Here is a 12157-nt window from a genome sequence, read left to right on the forward strand (position 1 = left end):
ATTGAATCAGTCTTTATGAAGCTACCCAAGAAGAAAAGTCCAGGATCACATGACTTCACATGTGAATACCAAACATTCAAAAAAGAATTAGTACCAACCCTGTTGAAACTCTTCAAAAAAATTGAAGAGGAGGCAAAGCTACCTAACTCATTGTATGAAGCCAACATCACCCTCATACCAAAGCCAGACGAAGATATTACAAGAAAACTACAGACCAATCTGTCTAATGAATGTAGATGCAAAATCCTCAACAAAACTCTTGCAAATTGAATCCAGCAGCACATTAAAGGAATTATACACTATGCCCAAGTAGGATTCATCCCAGGTATGCAAAGATAGTTCAACATAAGAAAATCAATTATTGTAGTCCACTATATCAACAAATCAGAGCAGAAAAACCACATGATCATCTTGATTGATGTAGAAAAGGAATTTGACAAAATTCAACATCCTTTCTTGTTGAAAACACTTCAAAGGATAGGAATAGAAGGGAACTTCCTCAACATGATAAAGGGAATATATGAAAAACCCACAGATAACATCATCCTCCATGGGGAAATACTGAAAACTTTCCACCTAAGTTTAGGAACAAGACAAGAATGTCCACTATCACATTATTATTATTAATGCCATCTCCATTGGATAAGCATTTTGAATAATGGCACTAATGACTTGATCCAAGAAGCCACTGCCCAAGAAGTTGACTATGCCGTGTTTTTCCTGACAGAACAAACCATCCAAGCGCTCTGAAGTTTATTTTCCCACAGATGGTGCTGGCTTCTCAGTGAGAGCTGCAGAGTTTGTTGTCCTTCCTTAGGAAAGTTCTACTATAAAATCCATTGTACTCAAAATCATAAGAAGTTTCATAGAGGCTCTCAGGAGTATTGACTATATTGTGGATGATGCACAAGTCTGCACAGTAGAGCCATTATCTGAATGAAGTGCCGATACTATATCATCATACTTAGATAAGTCACAGTTTAGTGAAGAGTTCTCACAGTTACAGGAATTAGCCTACTTCATAGAACAGCTTATACCAATTGAAACCTATGTTTTGAATTACCTGGAATCATTATGCTTCCACTGAGCAAGATAAAGAAACAGTAAGGGTGGGGTCATGATTTTAGTGAAAGAATGTGAATCCTGGAACTCAGTGTTTTTTCATTTGTGGGAGGCCCATGCACTGGCAGAAGAGGAAGAGTCCTTACGTATGCTAGACATTACCCCTACCAAATGGAGTACGTCTGTGCATTTGCACATAGGCAGGATTTATGCTTCTGTGGGCCCCACACATTCACTCAGAGAATGGAAAAGACATCTTTTTTACTCAGTCAAGTGTCTCATAGAGAAGACCTCAGCTGTTCCCAAATCTAGATAGCCTGCCATGTATGTGCAGAAAGAGTGTAAGCAACACAAGACAGGTTCCTCAGCTACATGTTGGAAAAAGTAGTAACATCCGGTGAGGCAGTCATGCCTCCTCAGTCACTGTTTGACTGAGCTACTCTAGGCATGTTAAAAATGGAAAGATAAGGAAAGGAGCAGAATAAGACTGTTGAAGCAGTCAACACACTTTGTCTAATCTTGGCCAACTTTTCCCAAATGAGCAGACAAGTCTGTTGAAGATATCCCTGAGAGATTCATCAGTGAAGACTGGACAATGCTTCAGGCTGTAAGAGAGCTACTGGAGCTTCCTCTAAACCTGACAATTGTGTCACCTACAGATGTACCTAATTGGGATGTTATGAATAATTTTGTTGACTTCTGCAGCCAAATATACTGCTTTACCAAGCAGCAGGGGTATTGTTGTGGAAACATCAACATTCAGAGGGAATTAAGAAAGATAAAGTTAGGTAGTATTGTGTATCCATTTCTGAGTTTTTACACTCAGTCGTATTGCACAATCTATATCCCTTCAGCTCCAATTACCCAATATCTTACCCTATTTCTATCTCCTGATGGTCTCTGTTACCAGTGAAATTCTCCACGTTTATTTACTAATGTCAGTTCATACCAGTGAGACCATACAGTATTTGTCCTTTTGTTTTGGGCTAATCTCACTCACTCCAAATTCATTTTTTATTCTCAGGATACTTTTAGCTATTTGGGGCACCCTGCCCTTCCAAATTAATTTGGTTATTGGTTTTTCTATTTCTGAAAAGTAAGTTGTTGGGACTTTAATTGGTATTGCATTGAATCTGTAAATCAATTTAGGTAGAATTGACTACTTAACTATATTTGGTCTTCCAATCCATGAACATAGTATGCCCTTCCATCTATTTAGGTCTTCTGTGATTTTTTTTTGTAGTTTTCTTTATATAGGTTTTTTGTCTCTTTAGTTAAATTTATTCCTAGGTATTTTATTCTTTTAGTTGCAATTGTAAATGGAATTCGTTTCTTGATTTCCCCCTCAGCTTGTTCATTACTAGTGTATAGAAATGCTACAGATTTTTGAATGTTGATCTTGTAACCTGCTACTTTGCTGTACTCATTTATTAGCTCTAGTAGTTTTGTTGTGGATTTTTCCGGGTTTTCGACGTATAGTATCATATCGTCTGCAAACAGTGATAGTTTTACTTCTTCCTTTCCAATTTTGATGCCTTGTATTTCTTTTTCTTGTCTAATTGTTCTGGCTAGAACCTCCAACACAATGTTGAATAATAGTGGTGATAGTGAACATCCTTGTCTTGTTCCTGATCTTAGGGGGAAAGTTTTCAATTTTTCCCCATTGAGGATGATATTAGCTGTGGGTTTTTCATATATTCCCTCTATCATTTTAAGGAAGTTCCCTTGTATTCCTATCTTTTGAAGTGTTTTCAACAGGAAAGGATGTTGAATCTTGTCAAATGCCTTCTCTGCATCAATTGAGATGATCATGTGATTTTTCTGCTTTGATTTGTTGATATGGTGTATTACATTAATTGATTTTCTTATGTTGAACCATCCTTGCATACCTGGGATGAATCCTACTTGGTCATGATGTATAATTCTTTTAATGTGTTGTTGGATGCGATTTGCTAGAACTTTATTGAGGATTTTTGCATCTATATTCATTAGAGAAATTGGTCTGTAGTTTTCTTTTTTTGCAATATCTTTGCCTGGTTTTGGTATGAGGGTGATGTTGGCTTCATAGAATGAATTAGGTAGTTTTCCCTCCACTTCGATTTTTTTGAAGAGTTTGAGGAGAGTTGGTACTAATTCTTTCTGGAATGTTTGGTAGAATTCACATGTGAAGCCGTCTGGTCCTGGACTTTTCTTTTTAGGAAGCTGTTGAATGACTAATTCAATTTCTTTACTTGTGATTGGTTTGTTGAGGTCATCTATTTCTTCTTGGGTCAAAGTTGGTTGTTCATGTCTTTCCAGGAACCCGTCCATTTCATCTAAATTGTTGTATTTATTAGCGTAAAGTTGTTCATAGTATCCTGTTATTACCTCCTTTATTTCTGTGAGGTCAGTAGTTATGTCTCCTCTTCCATTCCTGATCTTATTTATTTGCATCCTCTCTCTTCTTCTTTTTTCAATCTTGCTAAGGGCCCATCAATCTTATTGATTTTCTCATAGAACCAACTTCTGGTCTTATTGATTTTCTCTATTGTTTTCGTGTTTTCAATTTCATTTATTTCTGCTCTAATCTTTGTTATTTCTTTCCTTTTGCTTGCTTTGGGATTAGTTTGCTGTTCTTTCTCCAGTTCTTCCAAGTGGACAGTTGATTCCTGCATTTTTGCCTTTTCTTCTTTTCTGATATAGGCATTTAGGGCAATAAATTTCCCTCTAGCACTGCCTTTGCTGCGTCCCATAAGTTTTGATATGTTGTGTTTTCATTTTCATTCGCCTCGAGGTATTTACTAATTTCTCTTGCAATTTCTTCTTTGACCCACTTGTTGTTTAAGAGTGTGTTGTTGAGCCTCCACGTATTTGTGAATTTTCTGGCACTCCACCTATTATTGATTTCCAACTTCATTCCTTTATGATCCGAGAAAGTGTTGTGTATGATTTCAATCTTTTTAAATTTGTTAAGACTTGCTTTGTGACCCAGCATATGGTCTATCTTTGAGAATGATCCATGAGCACTTGAGAAAAAGGTGTATCCTGCTGTTGTGGGATGTAATGTCCTATAAATGTCTGTTAAGTCTAGCTCATTTATAATAATATTCAGATTCTCTATTTCTTTATTGATCCTCTGTCTAGATGTTCTGTCCATTGATAAGAGTGGTGAATTGAAGTCTCCAACTATTATGGTATATGTGTCTATTTCCCTTTTCAGTGTTTGCAGTGTATTCCTCACGTATTTTGGGGCATTCTGGTTCGGTGCGTAAATATTTATGATTGTTATGTCTTCTTGTTTAATTGTTCCTTTTATTAGTAGATAGTGTCCTTCTTTGTCTCTTTTAACTGTTTTACATTTGAAGTCTAATGTGTTGGATATTAGTATAGCTACTCCTGCTCTTTTCTGGTTGTTATTTGCATGAAATATCTTTTCCCAACCTTTCATTTTCATCCTATGTTTATCTTTGGGTCTAAGATGTGTTTCTTGTAGACAGTATATAGAAGGATCTTGTTTTTTAATCCATTCTGCTAGTCTATGTCTTTTGATTGGGGAATTCAGTCCATTAACATTGAGTGTTATTACTGTTTGGATAATATTTTCCTCTACCATTTTACCTTTTGTATTATATATATCATATCTGACTTTCCTTCTTTCTACACTCTTCTCCATACCTCTCTCTTCTGTCTTTTCGTATCTGACTCTAGTGCTCCCTTTAGTATTTCTTGCAGAGCTGGTCTCTTGGTCACAAATTCTCTCAGTGACTTTTTGTCTGAGAATGTTTTAATTTCTCCCTCATTTTTGAAGGACAGTTTTGCTGGATATAGGAGTCTTGGTTGGCAGTTTTTCTCTTTTAGTAATTTAAATATATCATCCCACTGTCTTCTAGCTTCCATGGTTTCTGCTGAGAAATCTACACATAGTCTTATTGGATTTCCCTTGTATGTGACAGATTGTTTTTCTCTTGCTGCTTTCAAGATCCTCTCTTTCTCTTTGACCTCTGACATTCTAACTAGTAAGTGTCTTGGAGAACGCCTATTTGGGTCTATTCTCTTTGGGGTGCGCTGCACTTCTTGGATCTGTAATTTTAGGTCTTTCATAAGAGTTGGGAAATTTTCAGTGATAATTTCTTCCATTAGTTTTTCTCCTCCCTTTCCCTTCTCTTCTCCTTCTGGAACACCCACGACACACATATTTGTGCGGTTCATATTATCCTTCAGTTCCCTGATCCCGTGTTCAAATTTTTCCATTCTTTTCCCTATAGTTTCTGTTTCTTTTTGGAATTGAAATGTTCCATCCTCCAAATCACTAATTCTATCTTCTGTCTCTTTAAATCTATCATTGTAGGTATCCATTGTTTTTTCCATCTTTTCTACTTTATCCTTCACTTCCATAAGTTCTGTGATTTGTTTTTTCAGTTTTTCTATTTCTTCTTTTTGTTCAGCCCATGTCTTCTTCATGTCGTCCCTCAATTTATTGATTTGGTTTTTGAAGAGGTTTTCCATTTCTGTTCGTACATTCAGCATTAGTTGTCTCAGCTCCTGTATCTCATTTGAACTGTTGGTTTGTTCCTTTGACTGGGCCATATTTTCAATTTTCTGAGCGTGATCTGTTATCTTCTGCTGGCGTCTGGGCATTTAGTTAGATTTCCCTGGGTGTTGGACCCAACAGGTTGAAACTGGGTTCTATTTTTCTTATCCTGCCCAGTAGGTGGTGCTCGTGGCACTCGTTTGTCTCCGGGTCCCACCAGTAAAAGGTGCTGTGGGTCCTTCAACTTTGGAAAACTCTCTCCATGGGGGAGGTTTGCCAGCCGAAGCGTCTTGGAAGAGTGCCAGCAGGCCCGGGGATCCGAACATGGGGAGGGTCGCCGGCCGCCGCAGCCTGGGAGAGCGCCCGTCCGAATCTCCCAGTCGGCCCGGGGCGCCAAGCGTGGCGGGAGGGCGCCAGCCACCATGGCCCGGGAGAGTGCACCATTCCCAGTCGGACCGGGAAGTCACGTGTTTGGAAGGGACCCCGGTCACCGTTCTCCGCGGTCTGGGGATCTCCGATCCAATTCTCCCAGTTGGTCCGGGGGCCTGCACGTGGGGGGGGGGTGCCAGCCACTGCGGCTTGAGGGGACTGCCTGTCCAATTGTCCCAGCTGGCCCGGGAAGGAGGAAGGGAGGGATTCCGGCCGCTTACCGCCCCGGCCCGGGGAAGCCCGCGTCCCTCGGCGATCTCACCGGAGCGGGTTCTCCCAGCCAGTCAGCTGTTCCAAGATGGGGTACGCTGTCTTTTTGATCTCTGTCGTGGCTCCGGGAGCTGTTCTGTATCGTTTCTACTCCCCTAGTAGCTGTTCTGGAGGAGGAACTAAGATCCGCTCGTCTTACTACGCCGCCATCTTCTCCGGAAGTCTGTGATTTTTTTTTAACAATTTCTCATAGCTTTTTTTGTATAAGTCTTTTGTCTCCTTAGTTAAATTTATTCCTAAATATTCAATCCTTTTGGTTACAATTGTAAATGAAATTTTTTTTCTTGATTTCCCCCTCAGATTCTTCATTACTAGTGTATAGCAATACTTCAGATTTTGAGTGTGAATCTGTAACCTGCCACTTTGCTGTACTCATTTATTAGCTCTAATAGTTTTGCTGTGGATTTTTTTGGGTTTTTGACATGTAGTATCATATCATCTGCAAACAGTGAGAGTTTCACTTCTTTTCCAATTTTGATGCTTTGTGTTTCTTTTTCTTGTCTAATTGCTCTGGCTAGAACTTCCAAAACAATGTTGAATAACAATGGTGATAGTGGATATCCTTGTATCTTTCCTGTTCTTAGGGGGAAAGATTTCAGTTTTTCCCCACTGAGGATGATGTTAGCTGTGGGTTTTTCATATATGTTTCTTATATTCCCTTTATCATTTTTAGGAAGTTCCCTTCTATTCCTATCCTTTGAAGTGTTTTCATCAGGAAAGAATGTTGAATTTTGTCCAATGTCTTTTCCCCATCAATTGAGATGATAATGTGGGTTTTTTGCTTTGATTTGCTGATATGGTGTATTGCATCAATTGATTTTCTTATGTTGAACCATCCTTGCATAGCTGGAATGAATCCTACTTGGTCATGGTGTATAATTCTTTTAATGTACTGCTATATCAGTTTGCTAGAATTTTGTGGAGGATTTTTGCATCTATATTCATTAGAGAGATGATAAGGACTGAGATGGTATAATCTAGGAATGCCTGGAGTGTCTAATGATAGTGACTAAATGTACAAATTAAAGAAATGTTTTTGCATGAGGAAGAACAGAGGAATGCCATACTGCAGGGTGTTGAAAATAGATGGTAATTAATATTTAAAAATTTTAACTTATGTGTTAGACTAAAGCAAGAAATGTTTATTTGGTACAAAATATATATTTTGACTAGTGCATTTCCTAATATAACCTATGTAGACAGCTTAATTGAATACCATAAGTACATGGAACCTTGAGTAGGGCATGAGATTTCGTTGGTTTATCCATAGTGATGCCCCAATAAATCCCAGAATGATTTAAACAGTGAATAAAAAAGTATTTGCAAAGTACACTTTGGGGAGTCGTGAGAAAGGGGGAAAATTCAACTTCCCCAAGTTGAATTCTTGATACTCTCACAAGCAGTGAGGACAACCAAAGCAATCTTTGGGGCTTGTTCATATGAAACTTAACCTCAGAAATATCAGTCAAGTGTACTTAAAATTATGTCTAAGAGTCACCCCCAAGGGAATCTCTTTTGTTGGTCAGATGTAGCCTCTCTCTCCAGCCAAAACAAGCACACTCACTGCCCTCCCCCTGTCTACACTGGACATGGCTCCCGGGGGTGTGGACCTTCCTGGCGACATAGGACAGAAGTCCTAGAATGAGCCAAGACTCAGCATCAAGGGGTTGAGAAAACTTTCTTGAACAAAAGGGGGAAGAGTGAAATGAGACGAAATAAATTGTCAATGGCTCAGAGATTCCAAACATAGTCGAGAGGTTATCCTGGAGGTTATTCTTATGCATTAAATAGAAATCACCTTTTTAGTTAAGGTATAACAGAGAGGTTGGAGGAAACTGTCTGAAAATGTAGACCTGTGTTCCAGTAGCTATGTTTCTTGAAAATTATTGTATAATGGTTTAGCTTTTGCAGTGTGACTGTGTGATTGTGAAAACCTTGTGTCTGATGCTCCTTTTACCTACCTTATCAACAGGTGAGTAAAACATATGGAATAAAAATAAATAATAGGGGGGACAAATGTTAAAATAAATTCAGATTGAAATGCTAGTGATCAGTGAAAGGGAATTTTTTCTGTTGTCTTTTTATTTTTCTGAATAGATGCAAATGTTCTAAGAAATGATCATGATGATGAATATGCAACTGTGTTGATATTCTGAATTACTGATTATATATGTGGAATGGAATGATCACAAGTTAAGAATGTTTACATTTGTTGTTATATTTTTAAAAAAAAATTAAAACTAATGAAAAGAAAGAAAGAATAAAAATATTCACTCTCTCCTTACCTTTCAGATCCATTCCCAGCTTGAGAATGCCACTCACACCCGACCTTCTCATAATTTTCCTTCTAGCTGCTCCAGAATGTAGGAGGCTAGCAGCCTTAAATACTTTTTTGTCATCACATCAACTTTTTTTCCTTCTTTTTTTTTTTATGAACAATAACGTGTATATAAAAAAGCTGTAAATTTCCAAGCACAGCACCACGATTAGTTGTAGAATGTATTTCAGACTTTGACATGGGTTACAATTTCACAATTTTAGGTTTGTACTTGTAGCTGCTCTAAAATACTGGAGACTAGAAGAGATATCAATTTAATAATTCAGCATTCATATTCATTTGTTAAATCCTATCTTCTATGTATAATTCCAGCATCACCTTTGACCTTTCCATACCTCTCATTGGGGTTATTTGGGTTATGGCAATTCTAAATTTTTTATATTGAAAGGGTCTGTCACTAATATGGGGTAGGAAGATGAAACTATCTGATGTTTTGGAGAGACTGGGATATGTTTCAGGATTTACCTGGACCAGAGACCCATCTGGAGGGTGTAGGTTTCTGGCACGTTACTCTGGTACCTGAAATCCTTGTGGAGTCTTATAAATTGCCCTAGGTGTTCTTTAGGATTGGCTGGAATGGTCCTGGTTGGGGTTTTTGCCTACAGTTCTTTAAGTTTGTTTATTAACTTAGTGATCTAGCTTTTGTATCATTGCTTTTCATACTGTTTTTCCACCTTCTATTCTATTCATTTTGCTATGACCTTTATGATTTCCTTTCTACTACTTTCTTTGGGTTACATTTCCTATTTTTCTAATTTTATTATATAGTATAGCCACTGATTTTAGAAAATTATTCTTCCCTAATTTATTGCTGTAAATTGCTTAAAGTGCTAAGAAGCATCCCAAAATTTCTGTGTAGTGTTTTCACCTTAATTATTTAAAATATTTTCCAAATTCCCTTTTGTTTTCTCTTTGTCTCATGGGTTATTTTTAGTCTTGTTCTTTCTTTTCCAGTTGTTTGGAGATTGTCCAGATATGTTTCTATAATTTATTTCTATTTTACTTCTATTTTGGTCAGATGACATAGTCTGTATGATTTGTATACCCTTACATTTATTAATGTATAAATCTTCTCATGTTTCATCAGCTTTTACTTCATGTATTTAATGCTCTGTTGTTGGAAACAGAAAAATTGGGGATTACTGTATCCTTTGATGAGTTGACCTTTTCATCACTGTAAAATAACTCTCTTTGGCCATGATTATTGCTCTGAAATCGAACTTGATACAAAACACTTTAAGTTTTTTTTTGATCAGTGTTAGCATGGAATATCTTTATACCTGCTTTTATTTCAATACAGTATATTCCTATCTCTGTATTTAATGTTCTGTTCTTACAGGAAGCATATTGGTTGGCCTTTTATTTTATCTAATCTTATATTTTTGACTTTTTATTGTAAAATATATATACAAAGCAAAGAAAAAAATGCAGTAGTTTTCAAAGCACCCGTCAACAAGCAGTTGCAGAACAGATTTCAGAGTTTGTCATGGGTACTATTTCACCATGTCAGATTTTTTCTTCTAGCTGATCCTAATCACTGGAGGCTATATGAAATATTAATATAGTGATTCAGCAGCCATACTCATCTTTTAAATCCTATTGTCTCTTTTATATCTCCACCTTCTCCCCTTACCCCACTCCTAATCTATAGGGATTCCACCTATTCTCACTTTTTCATGTTGAGAAGAAGTGGTGTTGACCCTAAAGTATAGGGGGATATAAATAACTGATAATATTGGAGAATCTGGTCCCTCTAGGTTTTGGGATTTATCTGACGTAGGAACCCTCTGAAATTATAGGTTCCAGAAAAGCAGACTTAGGGCATGAAACCTTTATAGAGTCTCAGTTCAATCCTTTGGTGTTATCAAGAGTCAACAGGTGTAATATTGATTGGGGGTTAGCAAGCCATCCTAATCAACACTATCTAATTGAAGTTTGCACAGGAGTTTCCTCCAGAGTAGCCTCTCAACTCCACTTGATCTCTCTTAGCCACTGATGCATTATTTTATTAGGTATCTTTTTATCTCTTTTCCCCTTTGGTCCAGAAGGCATTGTCGATCCCCTGGTGCCAGGATCAGACTTATTCCTGTGAACCATACCCCCAATGGCTTTCCTTGCAGAGTTGAACTCAGAGAGAGAGATGCCACATCTGGACAACAAAGAGGATACCTGGAAGGAACCCCAGGCCTCACCATGGACAGTGTTAGCTTCTCTCCCACAGAGTCAGTTTTAATAAGGGCAAGTCTCAAAATCAAGGGCCTGGCCCATGGTCCTGAGAGTCCCTTGTGGTTGAGAGAATATCCACGGTTTCCCAGATGGGAAAGTTCAAAGGTTCCATATGTGTATGTGTGTATATATAGGTTCCATATGTGGACGTGTGTGTGTATATATATATATATATATTTTTTTTTCCTTTGGACCCTCAAGGGATTCCACCAACACCTCCTGGTTATCAGCCCACCAATGTCTGAGATGTTTCCTGACATTACACCAAGTTGTACAGAACTTCAAGGTCTTGTTCCCACTCGGACTCCAGGAATCTGGGTTGTTCAAATGAGCTATCCAGACAAATTGATTTTGATTATGTGCTACAGAAAATTTCTAGACATAATAAGCCTTTCTTCATTTGGTCCTGTACAGTAGGTGAAGGTCTAGAGTACATAGACTCTCATCTTGAACTCTGTATTCCGATTTACCTTAGTCCCAGCCAGATCACTGGTTTTATAAGTGTAGTTGCAGCCTGATCTCCACCCCACCCCTGTTGTTTTAATGGTTATACATAGCTATGATAACCTGCAGGGCTGCAGTACCGCATCTTTGGGTCCCAGGTGTCACAGAGTTACTCAAAGGTCTTCAGAAACACCAGCTTATGCATATAATAGCTCATTATCTCAGTATCCAGAAATACATTTACAACTCCATGCCAAATGTGGCTGCTATAAGGCTTACAGTGTAGTTTCCAACTTTCTTTTTAATATTTTCTGAAAGAGACCTTTGCATATTTGTTCTTTTGTTTCTGAATTATTTTGCACAGCAGAGTGTCCCCAAGGTTTATTCATTGCATGCCTCTCAACATCCTTCCTTTTCGTGGTTACCCCATATTACATCATTTAAATGTATCACAATTCATCCTCCTGCTTCTCAGTCATGTATACTCCGGTCCCCGCCATCTATGAGACATCATGGATAATGTCCAAAATAAACCACGCCTAACAATATTCTCACTTGGTTGTACAATCAGCAGCACTCTAAATTTTAGACAATTTTCATTGGTCTTTACTAAAATCATAATAGCAGATTCATGCAGTAGCTATCCTATTCTTTCTGACTTATTTCACTCAGTTTTACATCCTCAGGATTCATACACATTTGGGATTCCATTTCTTCTTACTGCTGTGTAGTATTCCATTGTACGTATATACCACATTGTATTTATCCACTTGTATTGATGGACATTTGGATTGCTTCCATCTTTTGGCAACTGTGAATAGTGCTGGTATGAAAATTGGTGTGCAAATGTCTGTTTGCTTACTGCTTTCAACTTTCCT

The 12157-nt window shown here is 37.9% G+C and overlaps 1 protein-coding gene across 1 annotated transcript in view; it reads right to left on the reverse strand.

The window, feature by feature from the left end:
• Positions 1-12157, reverse strand: part of LOC143673947 (uncharacterized) — a 405211-nt gene that overhangs the window by 248317 nt on the left and 144737 nt on the right. The window lies entirely within an intron of this gene.

The sequence above is a fragment of the Tamandua tetradactyla genome, chromosome 2 (assembly GCF_023851605.1).
Source record: "Tamandua tetradactyla isolate mTamTet1 chromosome 2, mTamTet1.pri, whole genome shotgun sequence".
Classification (NCBI taxonomy): Eukaryota; Metazoa; Chordata; class Mammalia; order Pilosa; family Myrmecophagidae; genus Tamandua; species Tamandua tetradactyla.